Raw genomic sequence first — 16,348 nt, forward strand, 5'->3', positions numbered from 1 at the left:
GTAAGTCTATGAAATGTCCCAAAAAGCAACTTACACAAGTGTGTGTGTGTGTGTCAGGTCAGTTTACAGTAGAAACACTCTCTTACTTTGTGTCTGAGGGTCCAGGTTCATTACTGAAGAGTGGAGGTACATCTTCAGACTGGTCACTCTCCATAGGCAGACAGCTGGATATTAGAGCTCCATCCTCTTCTTCCTCAAAATCATTCATCTTGTGGAGTCTGAGAGGTAAACCAGCATACCAGGTGAACCAACACAATGTAATAAACCATGTCCTACCTCTCAACTAAGTAACAATAATAAAAATTGTAAAAACATTTTTTTAAATAAAATAAAATAAAATAATAGCAAGTGAAAATAAATTAAACATAGATATAAATACATGCAAACACATATACACATAAAAAGATAAAACTCTCAAATAAAATAAAATGTTCAGTGAAAGGAATATCAGGGAAAGCTACAGCCAACAGCTGATTGTTTTCAATCAGCTCTGAGAAAAAGCCATTCCATACAAGTAAGATTTCAGATGACATTTAAAGGCTGAGACAGAGTCAGCTGACGTGATGCTCAATGGAAGAATACTCCAGAGTTGAGCAGCCAGAATTGCAAAGGTTCAATCACCCTTTGCTTTTAATCTGGACTCTGGAGAACTGTATCTTTTTATTACTTTAAACAAGTTTACATGACTTCAACTAGCACCATGTGTGTCATCTGTCCAAACTTTGACTCTGGTTTAAATCCAACAAACAGACTTCAGATAAACATCTGTGTTGTTCTTAACTGTGACTTCTCTCTTTTATGACAGAACCAGTTTGGCACATTATATCACTGTGAGAATGCAGAAACTAGGGGAAGGAAAAGGAAACAACATTTGAAGACAACACTGTGATTTTATACTTTGGTTTCATACTTGAAGTGATGTGTGTTGGTTTGACTTTATCCATTTTTGGGGACACAAACCATATTCAAGATTGGCGACAGCTTGTCCAGTTGGGGGCAAAAAATGTGTCACCAATTGGTAAAATGTTGATTTTTGTGTCAGTGGTTATGGTTAGGGTCAGGACAAGTATCCAGCAAATGGAATCAATCTGTCCATGAATATTCACAAAAAATTAATTTTGTAAAATAAATGACTTTTTTTGCCCTACTACTACTACTTACTTTTAATAGAACTTTTATCTTCAGATGAGATTAATCCATGGCCAAGTTCATACTACAGCTCCTCAGGGACAACAGTATTTACTTCTCTTGAACATGAGCTGCACAGCTTTTCTAAACACACCAGCTGCCACTTTAAATACACTGACTAATAACTGATATTGATATTTTAGTAGAGTGTGGGCTGTCCGTCAGTGCTGTTTGTTTTTAAATAATATTCAAAGAATGAATCATCTTCAGGTCAGTTTACAGTAGAAACAGTCTCTTACTTTGTGTCTGAGGGTCCAGGTTCATTACTGAAGTGTAGAGGTTCATCTATAGACCGGTCACTCTTCATAGACAGACAGCTGGATATTAGAGACTCTGCTCTGTCCTCCTCTTCCTCCAAATCATTCATCTTCTGGAGACTGAGAGGTAAACCAGCATACCAGGTGAACCAACACAGTATAATAAACCCTGTCCTGCCTCTCAACTAAGTAACAATAACAAAAACAGTAACAAAAAATAAAAAAATAAAATAAAATAAAACAATAGCAAGTGAAAATAAATTAAACATATACATAAATACATGCACACACATATACACATAAAAAGATAAAACTCTCAAATAAAATAAAATGTTCAGTGAAAGGAATATCAGGGAAAGCAGCTGAACCAACAGCTGATAAGGAAAAGGAAACAACATTTGAAGACGTCAACACTGTGATTTTATACTTTGATTTCATACTTGAAGTGATGTGTCTTGGTTTGGCTTTATCAATTTTTGGGGACACAAACCATATTCAAGACCAGCTGATTGGCGACAGCTTGTCCAGTTGGGGACAAAAAAATGTGTCACCAATTGGTAAAATGCTGATTTTTGTGTCAGTGGTTATGGTTAGGATCAGGACAGTGCTGTTTGTTTTTATATAATATTTTAAAAATGATTTATCTTCAGGTCAGTTTACAGTAGAAATAATCTCTTACTTTGTGTCTGAGGGTCCAGGTTCATTACTGAAGCATAGAGGTTCATCTTTAGACCGGTCACTCTTCATAGACAGACAGCAGAATATTAGAGATCGTGCTCCGCCCTCCTCTTCCTCCAAATCATTCATCTTCTGGAATCTGAGTGGTAAACCAGTAACAATGGAGACACACACACACACACACACACACACACACACACACACACACACACACACACACACACACACACACACACACACACACACAGTGTAATAAACATAGTCACAGACCATGCCTCTCAACTAAGTAATAATAATGATAATAATAATATCATCATCATCACTTGATTTATAGAGCACTGCTCAAGCAGATAGCATAAAGGGCTTTCTGGAAGTGAAAAAAATTCCAAACATTAAACATTTACATTAAAAACAATAGCAAGTGACAATAAATGAAGCATGAAAATAAATACATACAAAAAAGTTTCAATGAAAGGAATATCAGGGAAAGCAGCTGAACCAACAGCTGATTGTTTTCTATCAGCTCTGAGAAAAAGCCATTCCATACAAGTAAGATTTCAGATGAGATTTAAAGGCAGAGACAGAGTCAGCTGACCCGATGCTCAATGGAAGAATACTCCAGAGTCGAGGAGCCAGTACTGCAAAGGCTCAATCACCCTTTGCTTTTAATCTGGACTCTGGAGTACTGTATCTTTTTTATTACTTTACATTATTGATTTACATTAATTTACATTACTTTAATACAACCATGTGTGTTTTCTGGCCAACACAATGTTAAACTTTGACTTTGGTTTAAATATATATGACACAACATATGTGACACTGAGGAGAAATCAATCTGTCCATGCATATCAATTAAATTCTACTTTTTAAATAAATTCCCTTCAGAACTTTTATGTTCACACAAATAATTCACGGCCAAGTTCATAGTACAGCTCCTCAGGTGCAGCAGTATTTACTTACTGTACTGTGTTCATGACTCTCTGCACTTTATTTCCTCTGTGTACTTCAGTGAAATCTGCAGAGGAAACACACTTGATAGTAAAAGTGTGTGCAGGTGTGTGAGCTTGGAGCTCAGTGTGTTCACTCCAACACGTTAACATGAGAGCTCAGTATTTACTGAGCTGCACAGCATTGCAAAACCTGCTGCAGAAAATCACTCACCAATAACTGATGAAGATGGTTTAATAGAGTTTGGGTTGTCACTCAGTGGTGTTTGTTTTTAAAACGACATTTCAACACTGAATCATCTTCAGGTCAGTTTACAGTAGAAACAGTCTCTTACTTTGTGTCTGAGGGTCCAGGTTCATTACTGAAGCGTGGAGGTTCACCTTTGGACTGGTTACTCTTCATAGAAGGACAGCTGGATATTAGAGACTCTGTTCCGTCCTTCTCTTCTTCCAAATCATTCATCTTCAGAGGTCTGAGAGGTAAAACAGTAACACTGAAGACACACACACAATACAATAAAGACAGTCCTGCCTCTCAACTAAGTAATAATAATCATCATCACTTGATGATGTGTGTTTTCTGTAAAATTTGACTCTGGTTTAAATCCAACAAACAAACTTCAGATGAACATCTGTTTACCAGTAATTGTGACTTCTCTCTATTTTAACAGAATCAGTGAGTCACGTTACATCAATGTGAGGACGTTAAAACTGTGATTTCATACTTTTCTGACACAGTTTAACCAATTTGGCAATTAAATGTAAAAATAATCAGCAGAGTTCAATAATTACATTAATCAATATTTGCAGGCCTACCGTAATGTCAACACTCACTCTGCCTCAGACTTGATGTTTTCCTCCTTCTGCTCTGCCGACTTTAAAATGCAGAATCAACAGAGAGAATTCTTTCATGACCTGTTTGAGGAGAAAACAGGTAAGCACACTTTGTTTGCTCCTCCCCACTTCTTCATGACTGGAATTTGTATGTGCGTGTAAATGTGTGCATTCCTGTTACTTGTCATGCATGTTGCTCTGCGACTGTATTCACAGGCAAGGCAAGGCAGTTTTATTTATATAGCACATTTCATACACAATGGCAATTCAATGTGCTTTACATAAAACAGAAAAACATGTAATTTGAGAAACTTAAAACATACAATTAACCCCCCATCCCCCCCCCCCCCCCCCCCCCCCATAATAAAAACATAGTACAGAAAAATAGAAAGACATAAATAAAATGATTGCAGCATAAAATAATAAATTAGCTTTAAAATCATTAAAAGGACATAGAGTGCAAATGAAAAATTAAAACGTAAAGTGCTTTAAAAGAGCTCAATCATAAGCTCAGGAGAAGAGAAATGTTTTTAACCTGGATTTAAAAGTGTTCACAGTTGGGGCTGATTTCAGTTCTGCTGGTAGTTTGTTCCAGTTGTGTGCAGCATAACAGCTAAAAGCTGCTTCACCATGTTTAGTTTGAACTCTGGGCTCAACTATCTGACCTGAGTCAGTAGATCTCAGAGCTCTGGGCTCAACTATCTGACCTGAGTCAGTAGATCTCAGAGCTCTACTGGGTTCACAGGGATGTTGTCTTTGCAGTAGGAGTCTTCGCCTTTAGATCATTTCAACAAGCTGCTGAGAACAACTTTTAATAATTAACTGAGAGTCCTAAATGTAGAGAGTGGGGGTGGTAGACCCAAGTTCCTTCATTTAACTTAATTTGTCAATTCCAGTCAGTAAGTTAGGTCTTAGACTCCACTTATATTTAGGACATTTTAGATTTGTAGCATTTTGGTGTTTTGTGAATAAGGCCCTGAACATTAGAAACATGTACTTGCATGTACAAAGGAACTTACTGTATCACCAGCTGAAGCCTCCAGAAATTCAACTTGTCACCCTGCTGCAGTGATATAGAAGTTCACTCAGGTACTGATCAGTACTACCTGATATCACTGTTGGGTGTGATTACATTTCAGCTCAGTGTTGCGTTACTGTTTAAAGGAACATGCAGCAGTGCAACTTTTTCATTGAACAGAAAAATACTTGCCAGGTTTGACTGAAAACTCAACTATCAATCAAACATTAAACAAATCATTTATATATGTAATTCTTTCTTTAAATATTAAAATAAACAAAATAGACTGAAGCTGCTCCAGCAGAGGGCATTCTTACCTTGACCTATACTTACTACAGAACTGGAAATCAGAAACAAGAGAGTGGCTGTTACTATGAAACAAAACACTGACATGCAATAATAAATGATTAAAACCTAAAACCAGGCAGTGAGAGGCTGCTTCACTGAGGAGGAGAAGAGCTATGAGGAGCTCAGAAGGAGGAGGTTTGAAAAAGAAAGCTCAGAATGACAGAACAAGAAAAATTGTCTCACCAGTCTCTGACCTTCAGTATGTGCCAAGAGGAATTTTGTCATCGAGTGTTTGTGATTTACTGAACGTTGTTGTCCACTTGGTGATGATATATATATCCTAACAGCCCACACTGAGAAGGATTTCTTCCAGGATGGTTGCTCATGTAAATAAGCCCATAATCTCATGAAAACCTGAAGTTTACTGTCTACCGAACTTTATTTTTAGCTTCCACAAATGACACCATGATATTAATTTGTTAGGAACATTTTCACACAGGCAGCAGAGATCATAAAGTCCTGCATTGTGCTTTTGAATATAAGGCAGTATAATCATTTTTAAAAATCTTTGAGATTATTACTTTAAAGTCTTGAATTTGCTAAATCTGAATCGGAAATGTAAAAAATAAAACAATAAAAAAGTTTGGGTTAGGATTAGTATTAAAATGTGTGTACTCAGGTGAAGTACAAATACCTGATGATTGTATTAAAATACAGTATTTGAGTAAATGGACCAGTGAAAATGAAGAAAATATAGTTTATCCAGCTGCTACACTTTTAAAACCTTAAAGCTCCTTAAGGGGAAATATAAAATGTCAAATCTTCCTGTTTCAAAGTTGATAATAGTAGATTTATTAGAGCTTTGTCAATTTTAGAAGTTTGAATAATTGTCTAAATATGAATAATAAATATTGATTGTACATAAATATTTATATACAATCACAGGTTTGAACCCAGCCTGTCTCCCTGTGAGACAAAAACACACACACGTTTGAGTCTCAGCCTATTGTTGATGCAGCAGCACCACCTGCTGTCAAACCAACAAACTACCTGCTGCTGTCCACAAGAAAACATGACAACCACAATCAATATTTCATTCACTAACACATGAAATATATCAAGGTTAGAGGTGCTAACACAAGGTAAATTACTAATCAGGGATGAAGTAATACATGATTAATTATAACTAGTTCCTGAATGAGTGAATGAAGGAATATGCACTCACCAAGCTTGTTATTAGGAACACCACACTAATACTGAGTAGGACCTAACTTTGCTCCCAAAACAACCTCAGTTCTTGGTTGTGTAACTGCTTCTTTTAAGTTCAACCTTAGCAGACTGGAGATGCCACTCGACAATCCTTCTCTCTGGGTTCAACGCGTTTATTGATCTGCGCAGCACTGTTGAATAATACAAAAAAACACATCAGCGTGGCCGATGGTGACAGTCTGTAGTACAGCTACTTGCCCACAGCTGCGGTCGTCAACGGCAACCGGGACAAACTGACTATTGTCGTGAGTAAATATTTCACAATGTGATCGTATAGATTTCTTAAAATTATTACAGCAAAACAAAACACTTTTACACATATACACTATTTACAAATTGCCATGAACCCATTTTCTAGTTTTGTATAAAAAAAAATACAACAGTAATTAAATGACAATAATAATACATCAATCTTGTGCAAAGGCCCCTTTACCTAGCTATAATTATCATTAGAAATAATAAACAGAAAATACAAACACACCTGTTGAATAATACAATAAAACACATCAACGTGGGCGATGGTGACAGTCTGTAGTACAGCTCATATACATTAAAAATGAATAAAATAAATATAATAGTTGCCATATAAATATCAAACAGTACTGTGCGATGCACAAAGGTTGACATGGCTAACGGAGCAAGCTAGCGCAGCTTCACTCAGAAGACAGAAATAATAAACAATACAACACAGTTGTGACACAGTGATCGTCAAAAAAACGTGACAGGACAACTCAAATAACATAACATGAACTTACATTTATATAAAGGCAGTTTCATTGATTAATATATGATTAAATCACGGAGCTGTTACACAGTAGTTACACACCACAGCTGCGGTCGTCAACGGCAACAGGGACAAACTGACAACAGAAACAGCAATTACCACCACTGGCCACAGCTGCACATTCATGCTGAACATCTCCTGTTCTACCACATGCCTACATTTCTCTGTTGGGTTCAGATGTAACCTCCCACAGATTAACAGGCTCTATATTGTTTAAGTCCATTTGTTTATAGTTGTTTTCATTTATACACAGTAGGCTAATGTTATATACAAAAAAAGTAGGTCAGTGGATAAACTTTTTTTAAAAAACGGATTAAAAAATAAAGACTTATAAATTCAACATATATGAAAATAAAAGTTTCCAATAATAAATGACGAATGAAGACAGACATTAAATGAAAATTTAAGATTTACAGCATTTAAATACAAAAATATGATTATATACAAAAATAGAAGAACAGTGGATTAAAATGACTTTTAAAAAATATTAAAATAAGGTCATGTGAAATATTAAAATATGAATATAAAGATAATGTAAAATAATAACTCGTGAGACTGAGCGCCTCACAGCAAAGACCAGGCTCCATATTTATCTGTGCTGATCATCAGGATTGATTCATTTCCCACCACTCAGTGTGAAGTTAAACAAAAACTAGCTGCATTCATGTAAATTCATTTAATTATCCTGCTGATGGCAGAGAGATATTAGATCTGTAAGGACACATAAGCCAACAGGAGGTTTCATTGGAGATCAGTTGGACAGTTAAGATAAATTTCATATTTTAATGAAGTTTTTCCAACAGTTTGTTTGCATCATTATCATCATGTGCAGTGTTGTATAATACATGAAATATGCAGCACTAGTGCAAAAAATGATGTAAAGGATGTGATTGGATGGGGGGGGGGGGGGGGGGCTTAATGTAATTATCTCACATACAAGTTAAAATTATATAGTTATTGTTAAAGCCACCTGATTGGTTTACCAGCAGGGGTGGATTGGCCATAGGGAGTACCGGGACTTTTCCCGGTGGGCCGGTCAATAATGGGCCGGTGTTTTTTGCTGCGCCTTGCCATGGTTACTCTCCTGGCCCAGAGCAGAGACATGCACCGGCCCACAGAGCTCCGCTGCAGCCTGCAGACACAGCAGAGGCCCATTGGCTTGTCTGTCTAAAGAATACCTGGCCCAGTGGCCCTATGATTGGCTACAGAGGCCCAGGAGTCCCACCCACGTTGGTTCTTGACCCCCCCCCCCCCCCCCCCAACCCCCCCTCGTCCAATCACCTTTGATGACAAGCAATCAGATGAGAGATAGTGAGAGATACTACTACAACAAAATGGACAATGCGGCTAAAAAGCGAAAAGACGGAGCGGAAAAACAAAGAGATAATAAAAGAAAAGCTTTAGCAACCGACGCTGCTACGAGCAAAAACATTTCAGAAATGTTTGCTGCGGGGGCCAGCGTGGCCGGAGCGGCTTCAGGAGTGGGTCCCTCTCAGCAGCAGGTGTCGGACAGTGAGTCAAGTGAGGCTCCCGCTGCCATGGTGATGCAGCAGCAGCAGGTTGAGGAAGACTCTTCATGTGGAAGTGGTGATAGAGTTTTAAGCAGGTGTGAGCCTGCAGCATGGTCTGGATAAACACTCATTAAATGTTCAGAATGGTTACTAACTGTCTTTGAACTTTACTTGACATAATAAATAACTCTGCATAGTGTGGTGTGTTACAACTAGGCCTAAATCTAGTTATCTAAAGTATTAGAAAACAATCATATACTATCCTGATTCATCGATTAGTTGCTTTTATTAACCACTTAACCACTATTTTCATCAAAGGATGCCACATAATTACAAATCTGCAAGTTTACAACTCACATGTTGCAATGTTATGTGGTTTGAGTATGTAGATCTGCTACTTTCATAATTTTTGATCATTTCTACCTATAATGACATCCGCCAAATCAGGTCACCAGAGTTAAAGTGTTGTAAGTGTCAACATGCACCTTTCTTTGTGCCTATAGGTGTTAGATCAATGTCCTTCATGAACATATTAGACTATATATAGTCTAATATGTTCATGAAGGACATTGATCTAACACCATAACACATATGTAGCCTATGATGCTTTACATATTTTTTTCAGTCAGTGTTTATGGTTTATTGCTCCTTCAACAGTTTCACATTATACAGTTAAAACTAAGTCAAGCCTATTCAAGTCTCCAGAATATAAGGGATATTGTTCAGTATACTACTGTTATTAAGGGCTTGTGTGTTTAAATGTACATCAACGCTAGTTGGCACAGTATCTGAGCATGGATTGTAGTGGGCCGGTCTGGACCAAAAAATCCAGGGCCGAATTTTTGTCCCAGTCCAGGCCTGTTTACCAGTGTTTACTTGCAGCCTTTTATTATTTACATTTTAGGAGATAATTTGTTTTATCATCTTTTCAAACTCGGTGAATGATTTCTATCAGTGCCAATATTTAGGAGCTGCAGGAGTTCAGGCAGAGATTCTGTGACAGGAGAGATGTTTTAGGAACACTTGACTGTGAGCTTGTTAAAAGATTGTTTGAACAGAAACTAGATAATAACTGAGACTGACTTTGTGTGTGTGATGCAGAGGAGAACACATGGCGTTTCTACAGAACATCATTTAAATAAACACAGAATGTTCTCACAATGTTCCACTTTATCGTGACAGAGAAAATGCAGCTGTGCAACAGCGACGATTCTGTCAGAACCGACAATGATGGAAGTCTTCAAACTTTGATCTGGGTTTATGTACATAAAGATAATGAACATGACGAGGGTCCTCAATTACAGCTGGCTAAAACTTTTTAACAAAATCATGTCAGCTACATAATGAATGATATCCCAGCTTCATTAAAACAGCTCCAATATTTCATAGGGTTATTTTTTATTAAGGCTGTTTCAGATAACAGCAGAGCTAAAGCCTATTTGTCACCAGCTGAGTAAAATTACCTGTTATCTTAATTTACATATAGGCTACATCTTTAAAATATCGTCTTGCATTGAATTTTGGCATCATAGTTTTGTTACGTAACCTTGGTAACCTGTTTGGTTACCTGTCTATACACATAATATACCAAATTACCTCTGTTTAATGTTTCCAGCTGAGACTGTGAGAAAACTACAACACGTCATCATTATTTCTACTTTGCTGCTCTGACTGTGGTAAAACAGCCACGTCTCACTCTCTCCCAGCAGTAATCCTTCTCCTGCTGAAAGTCAGTCAATTCTCTTCTGCTTCATTCATTAGTTTTAGTCCTCGTTAACTCTCAGTGTGATTCTGAGACACTTGATAAATATGAGCCCAGGCTCACAGTCTGACTTATAACACTGTTTTACTTCATCTTTTCTGCATCAAACAGCTCATGTTCAGAGACTTAAGTGAAGACGACAAAATCCAGATCCAGACTCCGGCCACCCCCATCTGATGAGAGAAGAAGAAACAACAGAGGTGATAAATGAGTGTTTAGTGAGACTCACTTCATCAGCTGTCAGTCAGTGATGCAGCAGCCTTCCTGCAGACATCAACACCTCTCTCTCTCTCTCTCTCTCTCTCTCTCTCTCTCTCTCTCTCTCTCTCTCTCTCTCTCTCTCTCATCCTGAAGGTTGGAGGTTCACCAGGAAATACTGGATCTTTGCTTTGATACTGACTGTGTTTAATACTAAACTGCTGAAACCAGCACAGACTGACTCCAACTCTCTACTGACCTCAGAGTCTCCAGTTTACAGTATGGACTCTTCTGGAGATAACGCAGGAGCATCAGATCTGAATTATGCAGGTAGTTTCCTCTCAGATCCAGCTCTCTCAGATGGTAGGGGTTGTCCATCAGAGTTGAGACCAGATCAGCACAGCTGTTCTCTGGTAAACTGCAGTCCTCCAATCTGAATAAAGAATACATGATGTTACTTTAGAAGACAAAGTTCATGCTTGAAATCATTCAGTGTTTCATAATCTGTTCAGAGCTGAAGAAGGTTTAAATGTAGAAATTTAGAAAATGGAAACTCCAAACAGCTGAACCCAACAGGATGCAGGTTAAAAACTGTCAAATACAAACAGTGAAAAAGAGCTCTCATTAATATTAACAACAACATGCTGCTACTTCAATAAAGACGTAGTGACTTCACCTCTTAAACTCTGCAGCTCCACCACTGACTCCATCTATACAAACTCATGTTGTGCAGCCAAACACAAGTTAAAAAACCCACAGAAATTTATTTCAGATTCTATTCAAGATCCCAACGTTTACAAAGATAGCTAATATGTCAGGATGGATTTTGGGAAAATAGGAGGAAAAAGATGTTCAATATATCTACAATATTTATATTTAATGGTGTCGCTATAAAAAAAAATCACAGCATGTTGTTTAAATATTTCAGTCAGTATAAACACTGCACAGCTTCATAAAAACTGTACAGTAAAAAATAAATATGAAAATCAGAAAAATAACTTCATGGATGTAATATATATATGTACATAAATTAGGTTCAGTTGTTAAACATTATTATCAACAATAGTAACAGACTGTCAGTGAACTGACCCCAGTTCCTCCAGTCTGCAGTCTGGACTCTTCAGAAAATCACACAGAAGCTCCATGCTTGAGTCCTGCAGCTTGTTCCTACACAGATCCAGCTTTCTCAGATGGGAGGGGTTGTACTTCAGAGCTGAGAGCAGATAATCACAGCTGATCTCTGACAAATTGCAGCCCCTCAGACTGAAAAAATAATAAATGATAAGGTTAAAGATTTCTTTATTGGTCTCCTGTGGGAGAAATGTTTCTTGGACAAAGGCCAATGCTACATATAATGCAAAAATAATATGTAAAAAAAATATCTATCTATCTATCTATATATATATATATATATATATATATATATATATATATCTATCTATATATATATCTATATATATATATCTATCTATATATATATATATATCTATATATATATATATATATATATATATATATATATATATATATATATATATAGAAAGGTTACAGCAATGTAACAATGTGCATTATGAAAAAACAAAAACAACACACCAGAAACACATACATACCTACATACATTTTCCCTATGCAACAGTATACAATACATACACAGTTTCCTTGGCCTAGCAGGCCTCTTTCTTATTCGTTCATACTCTGTCAACCGTTCATTAAGGAGCTTGATTGGGAGAGGAATGAATGAGTGTTAAAAGCTATTGTGCTTACACAGAAGAACCCTGTACCTCCTCCCTGAGTTCAATAGTTCATATTCTGAAAACAGTACATGTAATGTGTCGGAGAAAATGTTGTTTGCCTGCCTGCTCAAACCCACCCCACCATGTCACTTTAGAAGACAAAGTTCATGCTTGAAATCATTCAGTGTTTCATAATCTGTTCAGAGCTGAAGAAGGTTTAAATGTAGAAGTTTAGAAAATGGAAACTCCAAACAGCTGAACCCAACAGGATGCAGGTTAAAAACTGTCAAATACAAACAGTGAAAAAGAGCTCTCATTAATATTAACAACATGCTGCTACTTCAATAAAGACGTAGTGACTTCACCTCTTAAACTCTGCAGCTCCACCACTGACTCCATCTATACAAACTCATGTTGTGCAGCCAAACACAAGTTAAAAAACTCTACTACTCAAGATCCCAACATTTACAACTATAGCTAACACGTCAGGATGGATTTTGGGAAAATAGTTGGAAAAGGATGTTTAATATATCTACAATATTTACCTTTAAAAAAATCATAATCCCAACATCAATTAAATATTTCAGACAGTATAAACACTGCATAACTTCATAATTATGTTGGAACAAGTAAATACTGAATATTGTATTTGTTGCTGTTTGAGTTTTTCAATTTAAAAAAAGAAATTTAAATTGAAGGTAAAATTTAAAATAGAAAGAGTTTAAGAGGTAGGCCCCTCCATTAGGATAATGTCCCTGTACTAATTACCTATGCTCTCTCTCTTTCTCTGTTTCCTGAGTCCGCTGTCATGCTGTCAGCTTAACCTAAGTAAAAGAATTATACTTTTTACTTCTTGTTGCCTATAGGTAGTGCTATGACTACAAGTAAATATGGACCTATAGATGCCTTCAGGCTCTTTTTTTTTAATTGTGCAGAGAAAAACCTGGATACAAAAGAAGTGAGAAAAAGCAAACCAAAAAAATAATAAAAGGAATGAAATAAAAAGAAAAAAAGCTATTACTAAGAATACTTACATTAAATGAATAAATAAATAAAAAAACAGAATTTATTATTGCATGTGTTTGTTTGTTTGCATACGTATACCTGACCATATGTGTGTGTGGGATGTGGGAGAGAGGACAATAAGGTGAGGATAACCCTTGCTAGTGCTCCAGAGATAACACTTTTTTCTGACTGGGACTCTTAACAAACAAACAGTATGCAGGGCCTGAATTTCAAAGCGGGATTGCAGGTATTGCACATAGTTTAATTGATTCCTGCAAATCGAACACTTATAATGACATTCCTACACATATTTACAGCGATGTATTTTAATGTTCAGCAAATGTTTGCACCGTGCCGAATGCAGGATGACCGGCTTGAACCGCTGCGTCTTGACTATAATATACTTCAGAGAATAAAACTACTTAACTATATGAATCTATATAACTTCTAATTACTATATAATGTAGTTCAGTGAATTAATTATGTAACATACACTCACTGGCCTCTTTATTAGGAGCACCTCTGCAATCGAATTCAATACAACAGCAGCACACACATCAACATATATTGGGGCTTTTCCACCATACAGTTCTAGCACTACATGGCTTGAATCGACTCGTTTCCATCAGGGATAGTATCTGGTACCTCCTACTTTTTTCTTTTTTAGTATCTGCTCTGTCGAGGTTCCAAGCAAGCCAAGCCGATACTAAATGTGACGTCAACAGACTGCCGGCCACTGATTGGTCAGAGAGTCGTCACTGGAAGAGTCATGAGTGCAACGTCCAACACAATTTTTAAATACCGGCAACAGTGTTACAGCGATTGGTTTCTCTTCTCTTTCTTTGTGTGTGACAGAAAGCCACATACAGCAGCAAGTACACCATCGCTTCCATGTCCTCCATTGTTTATGTGTTTGTGTCGCTTATAAAACAAAGACACTGCAGTTTCTTGCAGCTGTGCTATGACGACCCCGCCCACGTTGAGGAGGAACTATGAAGTAATGAAAAACAATGTGCCTGATACCAAAACCGAGTCGAGTTGAGTCCAGTCTATTGGTGCAAAAGGTTTGAGCACCTGTAACAGTGGAATTTGTAATTGTGTACAGTGATTGTGTATGTGTGTCAGCACCTGTAATTAAGAATTTGTGAATGTGTAAGTGTTGTGTTGTATTTGTGGAGAGAAAAAAAATCTACAAGTACACAACTCATAGAGTATGTGACCTCAAATTTACTGACACACATACACAATCACTGTACACAACTACAAATTCCACTGTTACAGGTGCTCAAACCTTTTGCGCCAATAATACCTTCATACTGCTGTCTCCACCCTGTTGCACCTTTTTTAATTACGCAGTTATTCTTAGTAAATCACCCGCAAAACGCATGCAAACTAAATGCGTAATCTATTGCACTGTGCACGCAATTTAGTACCCTTTATTTGGGATCTTAGTAAATCAGGCCTTAGGAGTCTTCTACCCAAAATGGATCATGTTTATACGTATGTTTTATGTTGTCATGGCCTCAAATGAATAGGAAAAGCAAAAAAGTTATTTTTTAAAATAGTACTTTCTTGGTGTGACCTACAAAGGGTTAACCTGGCTCTCAAAAAAGAACTGTGTCTTAATATGCATCAGTTGATTTTTTAGTCCTACTCAGACAAACAAATAGAATTCTTCCAAATCACCCATTAGTGCAGTTTTTGCCCAAGATATCAGTGATCATTGCCCAATTGCTTGTATTAGAAATATTCATAACCTCCAGACAAACACAAATCCCTGCTTGTTACAGAAAAGGACTTTTAAAAATTTAAACAAGCATACTTTTTAAAAACAATTTATATCCATCTGATATCAGAGAAATTAAAAACATTGTTGACCCTGATTTAGTTTTTAATCGTTTTTATTAAATTTGTAATAATATTCTGGACAAACATGCTCCCTATATACATTTTAGAAAAAAAAAAGCTGTCTCAGATTCGTTAGAAAGGTCAAATCTGACTTCTACATTTCCTCATTTGCAAATGCCAAGGACAGACCTTAGAAATTCTGGGAATTTTTTAAATTTCATGAAAAATAATTCACCTGCCTTGCTTCCTCCAAAAATGTGTCTCAGGTCTCAGGATATTTTAACTTAATCTGTGCCACTTGTACAAACAGATCTTGGTAAATGCTGTTTCAAATATTTTGCTGCACACAAATGGAACAAGCTTCAAAAGATTTCAAAACTGGATTGCGTTATTTCATTAGAACTTTGAAAAAGGTTGTACTTGCGTGTTGTCAAACATGTTGGTGCGTTTCTCTTAATCTTAATGTGTAATATATGTTTGAATTATTTATTGTCTGTTGTGAACTGTGTATTGTACTCAGATCTCTCCTGAAAAAGAAATTCATATCTCAATGAGACTACCTGTTTAAATAAACGATTAAATAAAACATTTCTTGGGTCTCGGGTCCTGAATAATAACAAACTGACCTCAGATCCTCCAGTGTACAGGCTGGACTCTCCAGAAAATACCACTTAAGCTCCATTTCTGAATCCTGCGGCTTTTCTCCCAGATGCAGCTCTCTCAGATGGGAGGGGTTGCTATGCAGAGCTAAGAGCAGAAGAGCACAGCTGTTCTCTGATAACCTGCAGCCCCACAACCTGAATAAAGGATAAAAGATGTCACTTTAGAAGACGAAGTGTGTGTGTGTGTGTGTGTGTGTTTTCTGAAGCATCAATATCAGTAAACAAACATTGTTCCTGAAAACAAATTTAATTAAAGCTGCAAACAGCGATGACCGGGCCCAAGCTCCCCCGCCATGCCACGAATGAGCGAGACTTGCTGCGACGCATCTTCAAGGTCTTGACATGACACAGAGTCAATATGAA

The 16,348-nt window shown here is 36.9% G+C and overlaps 1 protein-coding gene and 1 long non-coding RNA gene across 2 annotated transcripts in view; both read right to left on the reverse strand.

Moving 5' to 3' along the window:
- Positions 1-16,348, reverse strand: part of LOC128359983 (NACHT, LRR and PYD domains-containing protein 14-like) — a 139,702-nt gene that overhangs the window by 6,755 nt on the left and 116,599 nt on the right. The gene's annotated exons all lie outside the window — the stretch shown is intronic.
- LOC128361034 (uncharacterized) overlaps positions 92-16,348 on the reverse strand; it is a 34,909-nt gene continuing 18,652 nt past the window's right edge. Inside the window, exon 3 of the long non-coding RNA XR_008321541.1 lies at positions 92-132. This is a non-coding gene — a long non-coding RNA (uncharacterized LOC128361034). The remainder of the gene's footprint in view (positions 133-16,348) is intronic.

This window comes from Scomber japonicus, chromosome 6 (assembly GCF_027409825.1).
Source record: "Scomber japonicus isolate fScoJap1 chromosome 6, fScoJap1.pri, whole genome shotgun sequence".
NCBI classification, from domain to species: Eukaryota; Metazoa; Chordata; class Actinopteri; order Scombriformes; family Scombridae; genus Scomber; species Scomber japonicus.